The sequence below is a fragment of the Mus musculus genome, chromosome 1, assembly GCF_000001635.26.
Source record: "Mus musculus strain C57BL/6J chromosome 1, GRCm38.p6 C57BL/6J".
Lineage (NCBI taxonomy): Eukaryota > Metazoa > Chordata > Mammalia > Rodentia > Muridae > Mus > Mus musculus.
In genome coordinates this window covers 45,744,672-45,769,735 of record NC_000067.6, presented here as the reverse complement: position 1 = coordinate 45,769,735, position 25,064 = coordinate 45,744,672, and the positions used below count along the sequence as shown (strand labels likewise).

General features: G+C 38.9%; 1 long non-coding RNA gene, 1 other non-coding gene and 1 pseudogene across 2 annotated transcripts; 1 reads left to right on the top strand and 2 right to left on the bottom strand.

Annotated features, from left to right (window-relative positions):
- Gm8307 (predicted gene 8307) lies at window positions 253-1,225 on the bottom strand (annotated as a pseudogene).
- Window positions 4,630-23,230, top strand: Gm51621. The gene is made up of 2 exons (XR_003947815.1): window positions 4,630-4,786; window positions 22,256-23,230. It is a non-coding gene; the product is annotated as a predicted gene, 51621 (long non-coding RNA).
- On the bottom strand, window positions 22,711-22,841 carry Gm23974. Its single transcript, XR_003949246.1, has one exon. It is a non-coding gene; the product is annotated as a small nucleolar RNA SNORA55 (small nucleolar RNA).
- Window positions 23,231-25,064: the final 1,834 nt, after the last annotated feature.

Below are 25,064 nucleotides of genomic sequence, written 5' to 3'. Positions count from 1 at the left end.
AAGAGCTGTTGGTGCGGGACTTATTCTACTATGCGACTAGCCTGGGACACAGTGTAAACCGCCGCCTCCGCCCAGGAACCAGCAGTTCTTCAGAAGTGGCAGCTCACTGAGTTGCGCTGCGCAGACCCCCAGGAATCTCCCAAGCCCATTGGCGCAGAGGGAGAGTCTCTCTACAGAGCCACTAGAGAGGTGGGTAGTGAGTGAGTTGGCAGTTGTAGGAAGCAGGCACACACAGACACACGGGCACGGTTACAGCAGGTCCACATGGCGGTAATGCAGGAGGTAGGCTGTGCAAGCCAGAAGTCAGCAGTCTACTTCACCAACTGGTACTGATTAATAACCTTGACCGTTTGGTCATCAATTCACAGCCAGCCATTAAGCCCAATCTGGAAGATGTCCGTAATGTAGTGGCCGATTGTAGCGCTGGCACCATGAAACCACTGTGAACAGCCTCTACGTTCTGTGGCATTTAAAATGTTTATTTTTGAAGCCTGGAGAAAGCCGTTCTCTGCTGATCTCCAAGTCCACAGTGTCGTCAACGTTCCTGACCAGCTTCTGGCATCTGCCTGTGTTCTCACCGACGAAGCACTTTAGGTGGAGCACGAGGGAGGACTGGGGGAAGCTTCTCTAGAATCACTCTGCGGCTGACTTTAATCTCCTGCTCGGTTTTGGTGGTGTAACCTTGGATAGACTCTCTTGCCACTAAACCTTCCAACCCATCCTGAACTGTGCATATCTTGTCAGATAGGATATCCAACTGCAGCGAGAAAAATGACTACAGAGTGGCGGACTCCTTGGAACTCTGCTGGGTGTACACTGAAAATGCCAGTGATAGGTGTGTCTGGACGAAATCCGCCGCCTGTCAGGCGACAGACATCTTGTTCTTGGGACCCACTTGCTTGCAATCGTCCTCACTGACCACACTGGTGTCTTCCAGCTCCTCTATCAAGTGGCTCCCAGGCCAATTGGAAACAGAGTGCTACTCATGCGTGGGTGAGAGGAGTTTAGTCGGGCTCAGCATCTCCTCATGGAGTCCACTGAGGATGAAACCTAGGTACTCCTTGGCGTCCTCCGGTCGGCCCTTTTCAGGTAGGCTCGACTTGATGACTGTCTGTAAATGTATGTGGGTTCAAAGGCAGCTCCTGGGTGGAGTTATTTTATCCCCGACAGCTTGGCGGGGCTCGGGCGGTAGGGGCATATTAATAAACTTATTCATGAGCCGAACGCATCTGGCAGTTCATCTTCAGCCTGTATGCTATACAGAGTCCCACTGTATGGAGGGGGGAGCTCACCTGAAGAGCAGGGATCACAAAAAAACCAAACCAAACCAAAACAACAACAAAAACTCTGAATTCATCAGGGCTGAAATAGCCAAAAATATACAGTGGGTGTGGAGGGCTTTGGCGGCCGGTCTCAATGAGGTTTGGAGCTGCTCTGGCTTCTCACGCTGCGTCTCTCATCGTCTCCATCTCGCCGAGCCTGTACCAAAGTACTGCATTTTAACATTTAAAAAATTATTTTGATATTTTTCCTTTCTCCAAACTGTCTTCAGATTCTCCTTACCTACCCAGCTCCATGCTTTTTTCCTGCACAAGATTTCCAAAAAGCAAACAAATAAAAAGAAAATCAAAAAAGAGTGAGTCAGATAACAAGAAACCAAACCAACCAACCAACCAAACCAAAAATCCAAAAAACCCAAACCAAACCAAACCAAACCCAAACCAAAAAAGTGAAACAAGAAACACCCCTACCCTCCACAAAACCAAAAACCAAAAACCAAAAACCTAAAACAAAACTTTAAAACAAAACCATGGAGTGTTGGCCAATTACTTCTGGGCATGGCGCCTGCCCTGGAGTGTGGTTGCCTATCCAGCAACACTCAGTTGGAGAAAACAGAGTTCCCCTTTGCCAGAAACTGTCAATTGCAATGCTCCTTGCTTAGGGAGTGGGACTTGTGTCCACTTCCAGGTCTCCATGCTGGGGTTTTGCCTGGTTTGGACTTGTGCAGGCTCTGAGGGATCTTTAAGGACTGCTGGCAGGAAGCAGTCTGGAAGTAGGAGGACTCAGTGCCCTCTGACTAGCAACCGGAGGCCCTGCTTTTGTCACAATTAATAACATATGTGCTTACCACGTTACCATTAGGAAAACTCGTCCAATTACAGTGTGACCTTTTTCCGTGCTTTTTTAGGGTTGCTATTTTCTCTTGAGGGCTATGTAAATGTCTCCCGTTGTTTCACAAGAGCGAGGATTGAGACGTTGTTATTTGAGCTTCATTCTGCGGATTCTTTATTCCTTGTGGTGCTCTGGCACTCCATTTAAAAAAAAATAGCATCTAGTAAAATCAAGTCCACATTAAACTTTCTATTAAAATTATCAAGCACCTTTTGAGCAAGTAGATCAAATTTTGGAGTTTCATGTTTGCTCCTGAGCCTCATTTGTGTCACAGGAGTCCCAGGTCTTCAGTCCTTGTATAACCCTGTATTTCCAAGATGATTATAGTAGACTGTTGAAACTGTGTGTGAGGCTGTGTTTTTTTTTTCTGTGAAGTTTTCACTCTCGAGCACACCTTGTCAGAACAGAGCACCCCAGTAAAATACCAAGAGAAGGTTTCTCATCTGGGTAAGCCTCCCCTGCCCCCTCTTCTGGAGATGTGGTGTTCACTGGCTGCTTTGCTTTGATTTCAGGGTTCTGTAGGTTTAAATTGCCTAGTAAGGGTGAAGGATTAGAGACCATGACCTACTAGAACATCTTCAGTTTTGGAGATAGATTATTTTCATATAAATTCATAGATACTTATGTGACCAAGGGAGTAGGTCGACCATTAAGCAAATGCATGTCGAGTTCCTGTGACTAGGGTAATCAGTTTAGTAAAAGTCAGCTATAAACCCTCTTGATTTACCTTTGTAATCCCTTTTCTTTCTCTTGATTTAATAAATTTCTATGCGGGTTGGAGATGTCTACCTTTATTCTGCAACCTACACAACTCCCTTCCGTTTGCCAGTCATAGCCTTGCCTCAGTAGGTATGCGGCTTGCCAGTTCTTTTCTGTGTTTTCTCGAACCTTCTTAGTTTCTGCTCACAACATGTAAGTACTTTTAATGAGCTCATTGTCATCCAGTTTTCCTGTAACCCTTGAACACATTAATACTTGGTTTCCTCATGTTTTGACCCCAGAAAATAAGTTCTCCATGTGCTGTTCACTACTACTGACTGTTTTCCTTAGTATGCAAACTATCTGTGAATAGAGTCTAAATTACAAGTCCTTAATCGTTTTTTCACATCTGAAATCTGAGGCGAAGAAAATGGCTTCGGAAACAAAATCAAACCACTGCTTAAATTCTTGAACTACAGCTGTAGAGATACAAGACGACCACATGGGGGCAGCAGAGGCACATCATTATGTTCGAATATTTGCGTAGCTACTAGAAATGAGCCTATTATCAAGCAGAAAAGTTATTATGTTTACCTAATTAATGAAGAAACTTGGTAAAATGAAATAGAGTTGGCATTTCTTAGTTCGAAGTAAGGATATTATATCTTTGGCTTTTTAATTCCCTTTCTAGAGAAAAGTATCTTAAGTTCTATAATGTTTCCATATCGTAACCAAATCCTTCTCCTTCTTGGCCTTTCTCTCTGTCTACTATAAGAGTTTCCTGAGAGGTAGGATGGTGTTTTGTGACATTTAGATTTTGAGAGTGGGGGTCACTGGTGGCTCACAGGATATTATGCTCTGTAGGAGGTGAATCTCTACAAACCCCAGCTGGAGATAGGGCATGTAGCTTTTTTGCAGACAGGCTGCGTTTTCGGCATGGTGCCTGGGTTTAATTTCCATGTGCAATGTCATACTTCAACTATGTAAACCGAAACAGATGTTTCTGCTCTGAGAATGCATTTGGCTCATGAAAGCATCATCCCCTAGTCTCTTCCTCCATTCCCACTTTATTTTGAAAGCCCTTTTGAATAGAAGAGGCCTCTAGAGAACCATCCAGTGTGTTTGACCTCGTTATTGTGAAGCAATTCATTCCTGGGAAACAGTTGCCCCAAATAAGTCTTGGAATCTGTTTGAAATTTCCTTAGCACCAGCATGTTTTTCTTTCCATCTCTATAAACTTACAGCTTTGTCTATTATTATTATTTAGGAAGCTCAGTAATGCAAGTTTTACTAAAACACAACCTAGATTGTTCTGATCTTATCACTTAGGTAATAGTTCTGGTTCCTATTTTGCAAGGTTAATGGGAATAGGTGTTTGTACAATATGTACACGACTTCTTAATTGCTCCCATTTGCAAATATTAAAGACCAATAACGTTATGTGTATTTTAAGTATCTTCCAATTTGGTTGATGATCAACATAAACACATTTCTAATCTTGTGATGATTTATGCTTCTAGTAATTTGCCCCCCAAAGTAAATTAACTAGAACTATTATCTTGCAGTACTGGAAAGGCCGCATGTGTGCTCGGCAAGAACTTTACCACTGAGCTATTGCATTAGCCCTCTCTTTACTTTTATTCTGACATAAGGTCTCACTAAGTTATCTAGGCTCATCATAACCAGCTCTGGTGCCCAGGTAGGCCTACAACTTGTGATCTTTCAGCTTTATGATTTGCCTATCTCCGAGGAGCTGGGATGGCAGATCTGAGCCAACTATCTTCTTTTCTCTCAGTTTCCTCCTCTTATTCCAGTTTCCCTCCTTTCCTTTCACTTTTCAGAGATATTTGTTGATATGTGGACATCATGGATTATGCCGATAGGAGCTTCTTGGGATACTGAGGCTGCCAACAATGTGAGTTCAAAACCTATTTGGGCAATGTAATGAAACTGTCTCAAAATAAAGATACTCAGTGGTAGGGTGTTTGTCTATAAATGGGAAGTCCCAGGGTCAATTTTTAGTATGAGGGGAGGAGTAATTAAAGGTTTTCACTCTTTTAAAAATTTTCGTATTTTTTGAGACTGTCCTACATGAGTATTGTATTTGTGTTATTTCCATGCTCCTTGCACCCCCTCAGACTCCCATAAGTCCCCCATTCCCTCTAACATTGCATGCATGCTTGTATGCGTGTATGCATATGTGCATGTGTGCATGTATATATGTGTGCCTCTCTCTCTCTGTGACTAATGAATGAGTCTCTCTCTTCCTCTCTCTCTCTCTCTCTCTCTCTCTCTCTCTCTCTCTCTGTGTGTGTGTGTGTGTGTGTGTGTGTGTGACGAATATATGAGTCCATTTAGCTTTGTTCAGATGTATGTATGTTTAGGGCTGACACCTTGGTTGGATAGAAGATTCTTGTTCATAAAGAGCATTGAATGGTACAGTGATGAAACACATAGAAATAAACCATAATTAAAATCTCTGACAGGAAAGAAGCAGTATTCTTTCTGAGGTACTAAGAAGCACTTGATGCTGTGGTTTGGGGATTTAAAGAGAGGGGAGCTGCCCTGGCAAATGAAGGCAGAATAGTTTCCTGGTAGACAAATAAAATGTGCAATAGCTTATGGAGCACAGATCAAGCTCTGATATGGGTTCCTAAAGCTTTCCCAAGGCTCCATGGAGATGACATGATGAGAGCTGAAAAGCAGATGAGGCCAACAGTCATGCTGAAAAAAACTAGAAATAGGAAAATAAAACTTTCTTGAATTAAAAACAAAGAATTAGAACTTTAAAGTATATTGATTTATGTTATTACTAGATAATTATGTAGAACTTTCCATAATGAAAATTTAAATATCTGTATCAATAATGTGTTACTTTCTAATTGCATATAATAAAATATATGAGGAGATTAAAAATTTAGACACTATCATGTGTATTAACACAAGTTTTGTGTTGTTATAGACTTGATCTTATCCCAAAGGTTGAGAACTGACTGCTTTGTTATATAAACATTGAAAAAAACCCATTCATTTATAATTAATCATTCAAGTTCACCTATAGCTTCTTAATTCGGAAGCTAAATTTTAGTAAAGAATGTTGCAGTACCCAGAAATAGTGCTGTACTAGAGGGGAAAGGACCACTTGGCATTTCTCAGTGTCTAGTTTGATGAGTGCATGGTAGGTATATTACCCACAACCAAGGAACACCTCGAGTACCCAGACAGAATGTTCCTTGCAAAGTAAAACCAAATTTACAATGTTCAAAAATAAATTTTTGAAACCCAATTCAAACTTGGGTTTTGTATTGCTTGTTTTGTATTTATTTCAGTCTCAAATCAGGTATCTTTGAGTCTTGAATGCCTGAAAGAGAAGCAAGTTATTGTTGGGACTCTTTCTGGACATCTCTAAAAAGCGTTAGAAACTCATTCTTATTTTATGTATCTGCTTCTAAGTTAGGAAAAGAACTCTTTGTTTGCTCACTTTTATTTAGTGCCTGACACCAAACTTGATTTAGGTTTTGCTTTTTCTGCCTGAATTATAATTATAATACAAATGTGCTTTATGCATGCTTGCCTTTTCAAAGTTTCCATAAACCATGGCTTGGGATAGAAAACAATTTCAAAATTCTGTAGGTTTTCTAGTTTGATCTAATGATTTCATAACCCATGAACCTCCTATTATTTAACTTACGGAAGTCTCTGAAAAATGATAGGTCCATTAAATATTTTTGTCACATTTTCAGTCCTAGAAAAGGGTATTTTAAAGTTTATGTTTTACTTTTTTCAAAAATGATTTTACATCTTAGCAGTAAAGGATAAGTTTGAAGCAATTAAGGGCTAGGGAAATCTGTTTTTTTTTTTTTTTGTTTGTTTGTTTGTTTGTTTGTTTTTTTGGTAATTATTAGTTTGCTATTCTCTCTCCCAATACGAAGTAGAAAACTAACTCTCATGTTAATGATTTCTCAGAGCTAGTATGAATTAATGAACTCACTCCGTAGACCAGGCTGGCCTCGGACTCAGAAATCTACCTGCCTCTGTCTCCCAAGTGCTGGGATTAAAGGCGTGTACTACCACTTCCCGGCTTGATTCTTTAGTTTTAATTGGGCAGTTAGACATGTATTTCCTGTGGACTAGGGTACATAGCCTAGTAGTAAAGGTAGGGCAATAAAAATCAGAGTGTAAGGTAATTTCTATAAGTCCATGACATCAGAATCTATCTGGTGCCATTTTGCTAGCAAAATTTTGTCTTGAAACAAACACAACAACTATCACAACAAAACCAAAAATACAAAGGAAGTATATCTCTGGGTAAGAATAGACACCGGGAAGTAAAAGGTTCTACATAAGACTTCACTTTTCGAAGAAAGTGAAGACCAATGCAGGTTCTCAGATCAATGACCGCATCAGGAAAACGACCTTTGCAGAACATTTGGTTGGAGCTCTCTCAGTTATTCTACTCGGCTTTATTATTTCCAGGTTAAGTTTCTTCAACAAAATTTGAAAGGATCAGTTAAATAAAGAATCCAATTTGTTATTTCAAAACACTGCTGCCTCACCAATATGCCTGGCTATCTCAGGACAGTGTGAGTGGATAGTGTTACAGTTTACACAAAATGCCCTGGCCACATGTGCATCTGTGACCTTGTTCTACAGGAAGTCAGTGACATGGGCACGGTGAATCTATCCTTCACGGCTTCTATTCAACATCCAGAAAAGTAATGCAAAGCAAAGGTGATGATGAAGGTATATAGGAGTCCTAGAAGTCATGTCACTTCACCTTAGGCATTACTATTAAAGGCAACCATAGTCACTAGGGTTATTCTCTTTATGTTTCATACCATATAAAGAGCAGTTGCAGATTTTTCAAGTCTGATTTGAATGTAGTATGTCAATTCTTTTTTTCATATTAATACTATCTATGCATTTACTTTTCTCAATATCACACTCTCTGAGAGGAAAAGAAAAAAAAGTGGCCATGGTCAGGCACAATAGTGCATGTGTGTGTGTGTATGTATATGTATGTGTGTATGTATGCATGTGTGTATGTGTGTGTGTGTGTACTTGGCAGGTATATATTTGGCAGTGTGTTCAAAGTAATGGCTATGTTTGAAGTAACTTGCCTAAGAAAACTTCAGCTTAAGCCAGAGCCCCTGTAACTCATTTTTACTTGGGTTAATATTCACTTGCCTTTGTTCTTGCTGGGGCAGGAAGATTAGGGGCTTTCTGACAGGCAGTGTGGGACTTGTTAGATAACTGCCTAAACAACCCAGTGCAGTCCCTGCGCCACCCCAGATTAGAGTGGATTCTATCTTGATCTGTAAACTAAACATTTGCATTTGGAACAGGGGGAGCTCAAGTCTGGCTTGTCTAATCTTGGTTTGAGCACCCTTAAGTAACTTGCTTGATTTTCACCACCAAGCACATTGCTTGCTGGGTAAAAGATCTTTCATTTGCCATAACAAGATCTGGAGCTTAAGTTGCAATTGCTGGGAAGGCAGCTTTAATGTTTTCCTTTCCCATGAAAATGAAAACCAGAGAAAACTGTTTCCTGATTACACATCAACATTACAAATGTCTTATGGCAAAGAAAGATGAGCCTGGTTTGTGCAGAGCAACAGTGTGGGTGAACGATGAGGCCTCTGCAGTATGCCTGAGACTTTATTTTTTGCTTTAGAAGGAAATTCTCTTTCCACTAGAATTATGTCTCTGGGTGGGTGATTCATAAACAGAGGACCTGGGAAAGGATTCTGTCTCTTGAACCTATTTACAGTTTTAATCATAGCCAGCTGCTCAGTTGCTGGAGGAGTTTAGATTTTGCAAAGGCATTAGGAGTTTTATCTTTTGTGCTTAAAACTTTAGATCGAGGTCACGTTAAGATGTTGGTCAGTAAATAACTTAAAACCTTTCTTAAGAATGTGGACATTCCTTTTCAATGCACAGGGAGGCAGTTTTAAGGTATTCTAAACTCAGCGTGGTAGAGTTTAAAACCCTTTTCTTTGATGCAAAACAGCTGCAGCCCTGTTTTGAGTGGCAGAAACATTGCCTCTGCCTCTCTGTCTTCTTACACTTTCCAGGCTCAAGGCAAAGGATTAAGAAATTTAACATTTTTCTTCTTGTCAGGCACATTCACAGCCATTGCCTTTACAGCTAAATGGTACTTTTAAAGAAAAGGAATTTCAATTTATACTTAAGCCCAATAGCCTAAAGACAGTAGGAAAACATTAACCTCTTAAGAATGTTGCAGAGGTTGAAAATATTTTCATAGTGTAGGCATTATCAAACCTCCAAACATTTTCTGCTGAATGTGACCTTAACCAACACACTGGCCTATACATGTCCAGTCTTATTTATCCTTAGAATTTACTACTAGTACTAATATTTATTTTATGTGTATGGTTGTTTTCCCTGTATGTATGCATGTGCAGTATGTGTGTGCCCCATGCCCTTAGAGTTCCCAAGAGGGCACCAGATCCCCTGAGACTGGAATTGTGCTGATTGTAAGCCACCATATTGGTGGTGAGAACAGAACCCAAGAACTATAGATAACCACTCTAACTACTATTAACCACTCTAACTCCAAATAACTCTGCTCAGTAGTTATTTGAGCTGAGACAGGAGGCCAATTCCATTTCTCACTTAGCTTACAGAAAAAAGACTTTAGAGTTCAATTTCTCTCAATGCTTTATTGATGATTGGTCTATATGATGCTTGTCTCAACACAGTGAAAAGGTGATCATTGGCATTACAATGATGAATGCCCCATGTCTTAGAAACTCCATTAACAGATGAATAGCTACTTCTGAACAGCACCCTTCACAAATACATATGGAAAATACCCATATACATGTAAAACACACATACACACACACACACACTATTGATAATGCCTACACTATGAAAATACACACACACACACACACACACACACACTATTGATAATGCCTACACTATGAAAATACACACACACACACACACACTATTGATAATGCCTACACTATGAAAATACAGATACACACACACACACACACACACACACACACACACGTAAGCCTTTTCTTTTTCAATTACTTTACCAGCTGTGTACCTTGAGGCCAAGCTGGGCCAATTATATTTACTTACAGATGGTTTCCCCATGGAAATTTTCTTGTAAGAGTTAAATGATTGCATCTTCTGGGAGAACTTGATCTTATATTAAGTTAAAGAATATATTAAGGAGTATGGGGATAAGATTATAATTTGTAGCAAAATATGCTAAAGCGAATGTTTAGAAATGTAAAAACATGATTCTTTGATAGTTGTCAGTGGCCTATATGTAAGACATTTTGAAGAAGAGAATGATTTTAAGCAAATTCTGACACAGTAACCTTATTAAAAGGTAATTACTCATACACATGGATATCATATGGCTTATTCGTTGAAGATAGGCCTTGGTTCTTTCTCTGCCCCCTGCTCGCAGAAAAAAGACTCAAGAGTCAACATATCCTTACAAATACCTTGACCATATAGTTAGCCTTTTCTCTGACTAGATATAACTTAAACTATCCCATTTATTCTAGCCTACATCCTGCCAGATAGCTGGTTACCCGTGCTCAGGTACCATGTGTCTGTTTTGTCATATCTTCCCTGTGAATCTCCCTCTTGCCTCTATCCCTGAATTCTGTCACTTTGCAGTTGTCTCACCACTATTTCCTGCTTAAGCCATAAGCTATAGGCTTTTTAATTGGCAGGTGATAGATGGATCTATATAAAACATAAGAAATTCTCTCTACACTTGTTAATGGTGGGTATTACTTATTTATTTTCTTAGTCAATCCTATTTGCCAGATAGTTCTAGTGATATTGACAGTATTGGCTAATTCTTGTGAAGAGTTTCCCATTATCCAGGAACTAACTTTTGCTGATCTGTCTGATTTATATCTTGTAGCTATTCTTCAAAGTACTTAAAACTATTATTTTTTATAGACACAGAAATAGAGATATCATGGGTAGTAGGCAATTGATCTGAACTAACTAGTAAATGGCAGTTTATCTACAAATTTACACCAAAAGGAAACCGAATGAACATATTAAAATGGCATACTAATGTCAGATAAAGGATGAATTAGTCATAAACGCAACAACATACGTCGTTATTGGAAAAATACTGGGTGGCTTTCTAGAGGTTTATACCTCAGTGTTTGTGAAGTTTGAAAATTTCAGTGGGTATGAGTGAGAGGAAACTGTGAATATAATCATGTATTAATCATATTGGTCAGGATTCTCTAGAGAAATAGAACTCATATTGTCAGACAAGGAGATTTATTTTGAGAACTTGGTTAGAGAAGTTGTACAATATACCGTATACAAGCTGGTGAAGTATGAGAGTTGATGACATAGTTCAATCAGAGTCTGAAGACTCTGAGAGGTAGGAGAATTGATGGCTTTAAGTTCACATTGAAGGGAAAACTTCTTGCTGAAGAATGCTGTAGTAGTCATGGAAGAGTTTCAAGGCAGAACAATCAGTTAGTGGTAGCCACTAACATGATCCTAGATTTAAAGACTTGGAAAGCAAGGGTTTGGATGCCAAAGGACAGAACTCAGTGACTCAGATTAAGAGGCCAAACCTACTCATCTTAAAAGAAAAAGAGCCTGAGAACTTGACCTGCAGCTGAACTCAAGCTGCACCCAAGTACTAGGAAGGACCCCATGGCTTGTCTCTGGATCATATCCCAGAGTTACTCCATAGCTGCTTCCTAGCAAGAGCTATTCAAGACTAGTCTGATTGTTTCAAATGTACTTTCAGACCTTTGGTGATTGTCTGTGGTTTTGCTTCAGAGCACTTACCTGTCTGCTAATACAGTAGTCGTTCAATTAGATGCTTGCCAGGCTGGAAACTACCTCACGTACTCACCATTTCCTATAAAACTGTGTCCTGCTGAGGGCATAAGGCCTCACCTGCTGGTTTGCTGCATCAGTGTCTGAGATGAGTAAGCCCCGCCCTCTCCCTCCAAGGACCCCCCTCAGCTTGCAGAGTTCTGAGGAAAGGGTGTCTGGGGGTTTTGAAACAAATGACTTGAAGTCAAATTGTGGGTCCAAGTTGAAGACCCAAGTTCTGCCTAAATTCTGTTCTCCAGACAGCTGTCTGTCTGTCTTGTCACTCTCTCTCTCTCTCTCTCTCTCTCTCTCTCTCTGTATGTCCTGTTTGAGGCAGTTTTTTTCTTGCTATTCCGAAAACTCTCTTGATAGCTCATCTCTTACAGATCAAACTATTTTATTTACATATCAATTCAGTTATTACCCCAGGTTCCTGTTTAATTACCCATGAATCAACATTCTATGATCCCAGACCCTTGATTCCTGGCAAGAGACAGCAAGCATATTGTTTTTTAACACTGCAGAAGAATTCAGAGATCTGCCTGCCTTTATTAAACCGGCTGGGACCCCACTCTGAGATTACTATTCCTACCTCAACTAGGCCTGTACCTAAATTCACTTCTGTTCCAAGCTGACCTTGAACTCAGGAATCTGCCTGTTTTGTAAACATAAACAAAAAAAATTTAGCTGGCTGGGATATTGTCTTTCGTTCATAACTCCCTAAGTCTCTTTATCTCTTTCCTCAGTATCTTTCTGACAGGCTGCCTCATAGTGCAGTTGCCTCTGTTTTTCTAGGTCCACAAAGCCCCTCATATCATTCCTATAGCATCCTTATATTTTGCATAGTTGAGAAATTATATATTTTTGAATTCATATTTTCATCGTTCTCTCCAAAAGCCTTAAGGACTGTCTTGAAGGTCATAGCATTCTACCATTTTGCTGAGACATTAGACACACACTTGCCTCCCAGACCTGTGCTGTCTCAGTTATCATGTAGTCATTAATCTTGGCAGAGAGGAGGTACATGAAAATATGTACACTATTATACAAATAAGCCTTACAACCACAGCAACCATCAAAACTCATGGAGGACCACACACTGCTGGCTCTGTTCCAGGGTAAGAAACCATGTCATTCCATCCCTTATATGGCCAAGCTGGATTTGGCAGCTAACTATTTGGAACTGAGCAATCATTTGGTGAGTTCTTTCCTGGTTTCCTAACTTCAACTTATAAAGAAAAATACTTAATGTTTAAAAAAAATACAGCTACAATATATGAATTTTAAGTAAAAAATATGAATTTGGTGAAAATAAAGAAAGTTCATCTTGTAACACACATTTTAGAAGTACTCCTGTTTTAAGAAAGAACCTTCTTATGGAGAGCCTAAGGAAATGCCTCTTCATTTTGAAAATTTTTCTCAGTGTTTCTCAAACTATATCCTGCAGCTATCCCACGTTAGACATTGCATTGACAGAATGCAGAGAAATGGCTTCAAAGGCAGGAAATGTAATAAATAAGACTGGAAATTCATATAGAAAAGGATGTCTTTTAAGGCTGTAAGGGCAGGTGGGCATCAGGAAGCTTGTGCTCGCTGATGTAATGTAAAAGTCTTACATTCTATGAAGAGCCAGATGTTAGGATGTCTCACCATTGTACCAAAAACATTCAAAGGATCCTGGCATAGAGCAGTAGTGTTTACCACTATCTTTGGTCCAGAGATAGCAGACCAAAGTGAAGTTCTAGGGCCAGAAGGATAAGAATTAGTTACTGAAGGGGCCAGTTCTCACCCTATGGCTAATCCTTGTTTGTAGATTAGGGGCTTATTTATGTTGGCAGAGTCTAGGGGACCCCACTTTGAGTCTTCCTGTTATACACAGTATTTCTTGCCAAGCTCCATTCACCAAGCAGACAGGAGACAGATAGTCAGTCCTGATGACTCATGTTTACCTCTGGTTGTACATGGGAGTCACATAAACACTAAGTAGGGATGTGATAGATAGACAGACAGATCTCTATTCATCTAGCCAGTGTTTAAATTGGTTGAAATATTAAAATGTAAATTAATAAGAATGTATAAAGTTGAATTTTCCTAACTACTTTCAAGTGAAATTGACTCACAATTAGACATTGGTTCCCTTTCATCTTATACTTATTTTTTAAACGTTAAAGAAAAAAAAATTAGGCATCACTAGAGTCAAGGCTGGAGAATCATCATGTTCTAGACCTATGGGATGGAGTCACAGATAGAACTAAATTCTCTGTGGTTTTCTGTAAGGAGAATTGGAATATTTTAAGAAAGCTGACAAATGTGAGAAACTGTGACTTCTCAGGGTATATATCTAGTGCTGTAGAGCAAATTCACAAAGAATTGCTTTAATTTCCCTGTTCAGACAGGAAAGCTCCACTTTTGTGGGAGGAATACTGTGCATAAATAACAGTAATAAGACGTGACTATGAGACAATCTGTGAGATAGTGCAGTCGTTGTCTCTTGTGCCTGCAAGTGTAAATCCTTACCCTGTTTTTTTATTATTATTTTCTTTCTTTTCCTTGCTGCAAGGCTGGGTCTGAAGCTGTTACAGCTTAGGAGTAATAGATGGGAGTCAGATGCTGGTGATGCAGGGAAATAGTATGCGTTTTAAATCAAGATATGTGAAAACACATTTGTCCTGTAAGGATAGAGGAAGAAGAATGTTCTTTGCCAACAGAGGTGAGGACACACCAACTCTGATTTATTTTAAGAGTTTAAAAGAATGGGTAATGGCTTGATGACATGATAGGTAGTGGAATAAAGGGCCACAGAAGGACTTTCCTACAATGTAGAGAAGAAGAGTTGTGGAGAGCTTTTGGGGCTGACTTCTAGGAATTTGACTTTGGGGTAGGACAAGGAAGTAGGCTTAAGAGGAAAACAGCTGAGGGATGTGCTCTTTGTATCTTGATGGGTCCTGTTTAGACCCTGAATACAATAATCTTAGGATCTTTGTTTATGCCTTGTTTGTTCCTTGACTACTTTGTTTATGTGTTAGGACTGACCATATTCTTTGTATGTACTTAGAATGATATAAAAGCAGACTAGAAAAAAACAAACAAATCTGCTTCAACCTCAGCATTGGCTGGAATCATGCTATAATGTTGTTTAATTGTCTTTTTTTTTTTTTTTCAGTCCTCACTCCCTCCTTTGAGACCCTGTTGATTGACTGAGCTGGTTTGGTCAATGAAGGATGTTTTTGAACAGGTGTTTCCTCTGTGTGGTACATATTTCTAGTTCTGACTAAATCAAGACTTATGAGCAGAGTTGTAAGGATACTCATTCTTAAAACAGTACAGCAGCTTTCTCAGAATGTCAGTGTTTATTTTCCAGGCTATATGGAATTTGGGTGTTTAAATTAAGCCTCATGTCTAAAGTTATAACTTTTTTTTTTTAGCTCTTCATAGTTTTAAAAATTAATTTTATTTTTATTTTTGAAAAGTTCATAAACGTAAACAATATATCTTGAATCTATCCAATCCTCCATCCTTCCCTACAGCTCTCTCAAGAACCCTCATCACATCTCCCTCCAAATTCATATCCTTCTAATTTTTAATTAATTAAAACATTTTAACCTCTGAGTTCAGTTAGTGCCGCTCTTATGTACACCGCATGGGGTCAGCTGCTGAAGTTCAGAGATCCCACTAGCAACCACACTACTAAAGAAAATGATTTTCCCCCTCTAGAAGCCTCCACCTTCCAATACCAGTTCCTCATAGCATATATTTAGCCCCTAAAGATTTATTTTACATTTATTTATGTCTATGTAAGTGTGGCTATGTGGATGTACATGTGGTGGACAGAAGAGGGTGTCAGATTCCCTGGAGCTAGAGTCTAGGTGGTTGTGAGCTGCTCACTGTGGGCAATGGGAATTGAGTTCTGGTGTTCTGCAACAGTGTTAAGTGCTCTTAGTCACTGAACTATCTCTCCAGCTCTGCATACATTTTAATAAAAATAAAATTATTCTGCAGCTGAACATGAACAGCTCATAAAAATTATTTCTGACTGAAAACATTCTAAAATGATGCCAAATTTAGCAACATTTAATGCACGATTTAATGCACAATTAATATAAAAGGCATATTCTTTAAATTGGTGTTCAATTAGTTAAGAAATCAACCACAAAAATATAATTTTAGTTTGTATGGTAGTTATGAATGTAAGGTTTTAAAAATATTAATGTTCTTTTGTTTTCTTGTTGCAGTATAAGAAAAAGACAGTCTATGAGTATATCAGAAAAAGTCGTTGAGATCCACATTTTCATAATGAGTGACTATTTGTTTCAGAGCAATATATTCTTTGAGGCACAGTGTGCATGTTAAACATATCAGCTATAGAGTCAATAATATTGTGTACTCCATTTGCTTTGTTCTACATATTTTGTTTTTTTGTTCTTGTTTTCTTTTTTTAAAGATTTGTTTACTGTATGTGAGTATATTGTCACTGTCTGCAGACATACCAGAAGAGGGCATCAGATCCCATGACAGATGGTTGTGATCCACCATGTGGTTGCTTGAAATTGAACTCAGAGCCTTTGGAAGAGCAACCAGTGCTCTTAACTGTAAAGCCACCTCTCCAGGTCTGTTCTACACATTTTGACCCCCAGCAATCAACTATTTTTAGAGAACAGGTAGATTTCTCCATCCCTTTTAAAATGTTTGTGTGGTGTGTATGGGTACACATCATGTGTTGGAGCACATGCGCGTGGGAGCCTGAGGCCACTACCAGGTAGCTTTCTCCATTGCTTTTCACCTTACAAATCAAGGCAAAGACTCTGTGAACTAAACCTGGGGCTCTCTTGACTCAATTACTTTGGCTGGACGGCTTGCTATGGGACCCTTCTGTCTCTTTCCCCAAAGGCTAAGAATTGATGGGCCACCACACCCATTCAGTGTTTGTGTATTTATATGGAAGTGGGAATCCATACTCTGGTTCCTAAATTAGCACAGCATCATCTCACCAGCTTTGTAGATAAACTTACTTTACAGGATCAGTAGCTTCTCATTTTAAATTTGTCAACCTCTGCCAAAATAGGGTGAATCAGAGCTACTGTGACTCCTTTATATCACTTCACAACCTACAGAAAGGGATCGGTGTAAGTCAGATGTGCTCTTTCTTCTCATAGCCATGTAGATACATAACCACTATCTTACTTCTACACCACCTAAGATCCTGTGCAACACAAATATTAAACTCAAGTCCATAGTCCAATCTTAAATGTCACCTTAAGGGGACTAGCAAAAATTAAATATCAAAGTAATATCATTGTTTTAGAGTATACCTCAGAAGTAGTTTAAAAAAACCCCAAACCTTTGAAACCTGAGAATTGATATTTTCCCAACTAATGAGTTACCTTTCATTCACCCTTAATAAACTCACATTTAAACTAAACAACTTCATGATTAAAAAAAAAAAACTTACTATTTTAAGAAATTAGCTTCCAAAGGAATTAGGTAGGCTGACTGCAGATCTTCACCCCTCCCTCTGCTCCTCTAAATTCAAACCCCACCCTCCAAAACAAATTCTCCAGTCTTATGTACAGCTTTGTAGCAGATCACCTTCTGCAGCCTTCATTCCTCCCTTGATGCCATCTAAATTTCCTTACCCCTACTCATTTCTTTATCCCAACCACTAACCTCAGCAGGCATTCCCTGGTAATTTATAGGCCACCCCAGATCATCAAAGCAGATAGGCTAACTGCAGATCTTCATGTTTCCCTCCATTCTCCCAAGTCCAAACTCTTGGGCTCATACCCAGATTTATTTATTTATTTATTTATTTATTTATTTATTTATTTAAGACAGGGCTTATCTATATAGACCTGGCTGTCCTGGAACTCACTTTGTAGACCAGGCTGGCCTTGAACTTAGAAAACCGTCTGCCTCTGCCTCCCAAGTGCTGGGATTAAAGGCATGCACCACCATGCCCGACCAAACCCAGATTTATGGAAGTCCACCTATGACAGCCTTTGCTCATGTTGAATCCCTAACCTGAGGGGACTAAACAGAAAGAGTGGGTCTCTGTTTTTTGTGCCTTCTCTTGGATTCTTTTCCTTCTGATTTTTTATCTTGTTCCAACTCTGTTTTGTTTGTTTGTTTGTTTGTTTTTCGAGACAGGGTTTCTCTGTACAGTCCTGGCTGTCCTGGAACTCACTTTGTAGACCAGGCTGGCCTCAGAATTCAGAAATCCGCCTGCCTCTGCCTCTCAAGTGCTGGGATTAAAGGTGTGCGCCACCATGCCTGGCTTGTCCCAACTCTGATGTCTTAGTTTTTGTTTATTTTATTCTAACTTATTTTGTTGTTTATTATTATTATTCCTTAGAAACTTGTTTGTTTTTTTAATGAGAGACAGAAAGGGAGTGAATCTGAATGGGAAAGGAGGTAGAGAGGAACTGGAAAGAGTATAGAATGGTAATCAGGATACATTTTGGAGAGAAAAGGAAATCTATTTTCAGTAAAACAAAAAAAAGTAGTTTGAAAGGTGGCACTCATTTTGAAAATGGTACGTTACATCTTATAGGTAAACATTTTGTTGGTTAAAATTTTTTTCCAGTATATGTTTGCATTTACTTTCACTTATTGAGAAAATTTATTGTCAGTATTGATATTTATGAAAATCTAACACTGAACTATTTCCTATTAAAATACTTTGACTTTTGAAAAGAAGAAGAAAAGAAAAAAGAAATTAGATTTGTAGTAAACATTCTATCAACAAAAGGGACAGGGTTTTACAAGTCCCTCACCCTAACTAGGAAGCTCTGGACAGTTGATGACTGGTTCAGAAAGTGTAATCTTCAAGGGTGTGTCCCCTGGGTCAACTGTACTCCACTAGGTGGCCCCAAACCCAGGAAGATATGGCCAGCACAAATTAGAGTCAGTGGTTTTATTTTGTAAAAAAGGACTATGCAAAGGAGGATAATTACTTTAAATCCTTCCTCTCATACAAGGACCTTTTAAGTTCTGGGGAGTAGCTGTTGCTCCAGAAAAGATTCAGAACCAATATCTTTTTAATACTTAGGGTTTTAGTATACTATAAAAGGCTTTGCAGAAAATAAAGCTTTTATAATTGTTATCAATTATGATCAATGATAATTAAATATTAAATGTGCCCACAGCATTTCTTTAGTAGGCTGCATTGCATATTAGAAGCAAGTTGGTGAATTCTTCTGACAATGGAGATTCTTCACAGATACTTAAAAGTTACACTCATATAGGAATTTATCAAAGCCTAGGAAAGAGTGAGGTTGTAGTATTGCACTATTAGTCACAAGGTCTGCTAGAGCAGAACCTGCTGGTGCTAGCTTTCACAAGGCTCACAGGGGTAGCACTATTGTGACTAGGGTGTGAAATCCTTAGCTGTCATTAATCTGACCCTAAGCAGAGCTGCTTTATTTTTACTGTAAACATTTATCTGATTCCTGTAAATCCTTTTGAAGTCATTCCTTTGTGTCAGGTAACTTCAATGTACTTTGCCTGCTGTGACTTCCTACCCCCTTTATTTTCTGTATTCTTTGACAAGAGAAAACATTATTGTAAAGTTATTTTTCTTATCCTCCCGGCTGATTGTTGGCCCACGTGGAGCCAGCTGGCTGCTGTGGGGCAGGGCCTTGGGGCATGCAGCTTTCCCTGAGCGTGGTGGTGTGGGAGGCCGATGGAAAGCGGGCAGCTTTGTAGCGAACTCAGGACAGGGCTGTTCTCGCCATTGCCCCCATGAGCCTCTGCCTGTCCCCGCCAGGGGTAGCCGTATGTCCCCCCCCCCCCACTAAGACTCGGGCTGCTCTGCCGCCCTCGCTTGGGTTTTCTGGCCTACAACAGATTGGGCTGCCTTCAGCCTCTTCCACCTGGGAGGAAGGCCGAGGGTGGGTGAGGCTGAGATGGCGTTCACCTTAAAGCACAGTTTCAGCATCCTATTAAGGCCACTGTGGTGCTAACAAAAAATTATAAGATAAATTCATAAAGTTTGGGATAACTATAACAAAAATTGTGTCTTAAGAACCTGACAAAGTGTCTGTTCCTTGTTCAAAACAGCAATTATATTGGTTATTACAGAATATTAATAATTGATCTATTGCATACCATCATTTTAAATAAAATTGACAATCAATATCCCAAAGATAAGTTAAAAATTGTTTTTATGCATGCTTTTGTGTCTTCTGTAAATTCATACATGCATGCATCCCAATTATTGTGTTTAAAAACAACCCCTCTATGGGAAATAAGTAGATGTGAATTAGATCACACGTTTATTCTTTTGAGTTTCCTCCTGTATCAGCACAGATAATTAAGTTGTGTGCTGTGGATGGTGTTTTAAAATGCTGAACAATCAAACCTTAATTTGTATATTAATAGTCAATATTATATCTCAGAGCTCACAATTGCTTAAGATTATTCATCTCCCGGATGCTATTAATTCTCAAATTTGCAATTGCTTATGCATATATAACTCATAACTAAAAATGCTGGATTTATTTCTCAGGCAGTCTTAGGTCCTACATATAAGATGGATTGGATATATAATCTCGTTCTTTATATATTCAAAACAGTTATGGTTTAAGATAATATTTTGGTATTCTTGGAAAATGTGCATGTCAAATTGTAAAAAAAAATTTTTTTTTTTTTGCTCTTAGTGTCCTCAGTTCCTACTTGTTTCCACATAATAGTGTTAATTTTTGAGGACTTATACTTAATAAATTGCTGTAAATAAATGCTCTTATTTCTAAGTTAATAAATAAATTATATACATATGACTATTAATAACTTCAACCTTTCTTGTTACAATCACTCTTCAAGAGAAACTATTGAAAGTGCAATTAGTCACTGCCCATGTTACATTAATACTGACTATAACAGTCAAGTATTTGAGATGTTTTGTCAACAAGTTATTAATTCTCAAGGACAAGGTATTGTAGAACTTTAAAACTTTAGCTTCTTAAAAGACAAAGAAGGGGGAAATTATATCCCCGTGCATATTATTTAATGTATTCCCGTGCACATTATTTAAATCATACTTTTATTTTAGAATTTTGTAATTTGGATGTCAAAGAACTTAACAAATGCCTTATAATATCTTAAAAGGATCTACTTATTGGCATATGGCTTGATCCTGAACAGCTACCTTATTAGGAAAGGGAAAAGCATAGGTTATCTCCAGAGAACGTTGCAGAAGCATGATGGCTAATTCGTGTGACAAGCTGACAGGTAAGTTCACTCAGTGCTCTGACTGTAGTAACAAGAAAGCTGAATTGGGTAGATATTTTCGACCCACCTTTGCTTGCCATTTTTCCAGTTTGGAAAAGTGAAGCTGCCTCGCTTCAAGCTTTTAAACCTTATGGTAATAAGAACATTAGAGACTGTGTAATCTGACTTAGAAAGATTAGTCATATAAAAAGAGTTATAGTGATTCTTCTCTTTCCCTCATGTTACCAGTTATTCTAACTCAATCTTAGACTGGTCTAGTAATAACTCCAGTGTTAGAGATTCATATTAAAGATAGCTAAATATTCTTATTTACCTAACAAAGTTAATTTGGAGCACAGCTTCCTCTCCCAGGAAGATCACAGCCTTTCTGTGATTCTCAAGGCCAGCTCCTTCACACTGGGAGCTCAGATCTAGCTTGGTCATTGTTAATTTGCAACTGAATGGAGTACCTGGACTTCTCCAAAGAAGCTTTTATACTGTTGCTTTTCACTGCCCCACCTTTGTTTCTTAAGCAGGTCAGCCACGCTGTTCAGCCTAACTGCAGCAGGTGTAAAGCCTTGCCTCTAACAGCGCAGGTGGCAGTTATTAATCTTCACCAAGAAGCATTCTAAGTACATATTGTGGTCTTTGTCTGAATTGGGAATAAGGTGTGCTATAAGGGCTGGTTAGTCAATGACGGGCAACCAGATTTCTGAGCCATATCAATCTAAGACAGATGTACATGCCAAAAGGCCGTGGCTGTTGATAACACACCACAGAGCCATGTTTGTGTGAAATATAACACAAACTAGCTGCATGTAGCCTCCAAGATGGAATTGGATGGTTTGGGAAAATCTGAGATCCTAAGACAGGCACAGCTGCCAGCCACCATAACTCCCAGGCAGGACTATAGAGCAAAAATAAAATTTATGCCTCAGTCCAGTTTTATTTAATATTATTTAAAGGGGGGGAAATGTAACCTCCTTCAGCCTAGGCAGGCTGGTTCAGACTGTATGCCACTGAGGCAGGGCCACCTGCCGTGCTGCTTCTCTGACTCAAATAGTTTCTTTTGATGTGATATTGCCTGCCATCTGCCGTGAGGCTGAACTGGTTCTCCAAGACTTTCCAGAGTTAACTACAACCTGTGAATCTGGCGAATTGCTGCTAAAAGGCTGTGCTGACAACATCAAGAAACTTGGCGTGATAGGGGATGGGTTTCCCTCTTTATAAGAGCAGACTTTTTAATTAAACATTGGAACCTTGAACAGACTAGCGTGTCTTGGTTCCATTATTTCTCAACCCACCTAGATTCGCTCTTCTTTTTCAGCTCCAGTTGCCTCCCAGGCTCGAACCCGGACATGAGAGCCACAGGCCGGCTCCAACATTGAAGAAAGTCAATGAAGAAGATATCAGAAGATTGAAAGATGTTCCAGGCTTGTGGAATGGTAGGATTAACATAGTAAAATGACATTCCTATCAAAGTAATGTAAAGATTCAAAGCAATCCCATCAAAATTCCAACATTATTCTACAAAGAACTTGAATGGAAAATTTTCAGCTTTATATGGGAACACAAAAAACTCAGAATAGCTAAAACAATCCTGAATAATAAAAGAATGGTTAGTAGTATCACTGTTCTGATCTCAAGTTGAATTCAAGCACCATGGTAATAAGAACAGCATGATATTGAATTAAAAACAGCTATGTTGATCAATAGAATTGAATAGAAGATGAAGATATAAGTCCCTACACTAGTGGACACCTGATTTTTTTCCCCCTCAGGGAGTGTGTCAGAGTTGTAGAGACAGGCCCCAGGGCAGATGGAAATGGCTTGCCTGGATTTCCTCTGCGCTAGTATAGCACTGTCTGTCCCCAGACCGGCACCAAGCAGCAGGCCTGGGAAAGATTTAGTGCTGGACACCTAATTTTTGACAAAGAAACAAAACAATACATTTTGAAAAAAGATACAATCATCAATAAGTGATGCTGATCAAACTACATAGCTGCACATACAAGAATAAGAATAGATTCATGTCTATCAGCCTGTATAAAATGCAACTCCAAAGATATCAAGGACAGCAACATAAAACTAGACATCCTGAATCTGGAAAGGATTTTCTGAGCAGGATCTCAATAGTTTTGGCATTAAGACCAAAAACCAACAAATGGTTCTAATGACGTTAAAAGTTTCTATTACAGCCCAGGACCCCTTCATTTGAGCAAAGAGGCATCATACAGAGCAGGAAAAATGCTTTACATGTGACTATACAAAGAACTAAAAAAAAAAAAAAAAAAAAAAAAAGGTACATCAAGGAAAAAAACCCCAATAAATATATAGAACTAAACATTTATCAAAAGATGAAATACAAATGGTTGTGAAGCACTTAATGTAATGTAAATTAAAAGGCTTTGAGATTGAATCCTACCCAATTCAGAATGACTAAAATTAGTACAACAATTGGTAGCATATGATGGTGAGGATGTGAGAAAGGGGGAACTCTATTCACTGCTGGTATGAGGGACAAATGTTCTAGCCACTATGGAAATCAGTGTGGCAGCTCCTAAAAAATCTGAAAATAAATCTATCTCAAGATCCAACTGTACTACTCCTGGGCATATACATAAAGAACTCTATATCCTACTACAGGAATTCTTGCTCATCTGTGTGCCTTCCTGCATTCTTCATAATAGTAAAAATTGGAAACAGTCTAGATGTTTACCAACTGGTGAATGGGCAATGAAAATGTGATACATTTACACAAGGGAATATAATATGCTTTTAACAAAAAGGAGCTTAGGAAATTTGCAGGTGGACAAGGCTAGAAAACAAATCATTGTGTGTGAGATAACCCAGACCTCAAAATATATGTTTTCTCTTACATGTGGACATTACCTATTATGCTTCTAGTATGTATGCTATTCAGTATCTGAATAACCACGGAGGTGAGGTTCCTAGTAAGGACATGGAGAGGATTTTCCAAGGAAGGAAAGAAGAAAATAACACCATGGAGATATACTGAAGAAACTAGTGGTCTGAATTCAGAGACTCATGTTTGCATAGCTAGAATATACACACCAAACTATCCCCACTGCCTTTATTTACTATATTTATGAGCATAGTTACAGAAGGGGTTTCTTAGAATGTAGGGTTTCCAGTCTTCTGGAATTAGTAGGCAAAGTTATGTCCAACGAGGCTTTTCAATATGGCTTGTTAGAAGGACCTGAACAGAGCTAGACAACTTAGGTTGAGTGTTATCTTTCCTATAGCATAACTGAGAAACTGGTAAGTTGTTTAACATCTCTGAACCCTAGTTTTCTCATATTAATAATATGACAATGACTAGTGTGAGAGTTAAATGAAATCAATGAAGGATCAGACTGAGTAACAAATTAGGCCCAGTTAGGGGTTAGGGAATCTGAAAGTGAATAGCTCTAATTCTTTGGACAGAAGCAGGAATGTTTTTGGTTTTTTGCTGGCTAAATGCCAGAAATGTCAGAAGACAGCTCTTATTTCATGTTATTTCTCCTAAAAGGGTTCCTGCCTAGAGTGTATACTTGAAGGTATGACTGAAATTCCAGCCTAGACACTACCCCTTTGGGGAACAGTTTTGGAATTCGGTCTCTGAATTTTTATGGTGAAAATAGGTGATACATATGGTTGTATGCATCATCTGATTCCATCCCACTTTCGAAATGATTTTAAGGTCTTGTGTGAAGAATGTTACATTAGTTCTACAAGCCATTAAGGATAGAAATGGGGCCTCTGTTTAGACTTATTGGTGGGAAGCTATTACTTCTTGGTCAAAGAAGGAGTCCCCCCTCTGGCTGTGTGTAGAGGTGTGACATTCTTATCTGCTCCAAAGACACATTACATACTATTGTCTCAACCCTTAAGAGTTAATTGAACTGAACCTATAATGTCAATCACCTGGCTAAGAGACCATACCTCAGAATGGCCAAGTCATCTAAAGGCATGCTGTTGAGATGTGGTGTGTGTGTGTGTGTGTGTGTGTGTGTGTGTGTGTGTGTGTATAGGGGGGCTAGGGTTTGAGATGGTGGTAGTGGAGGCTGATTTCATAATTATTCCTTTAATAAGAAAACGTGCTGACCCTACCTAGAAACCTTGTCTTCATGAGG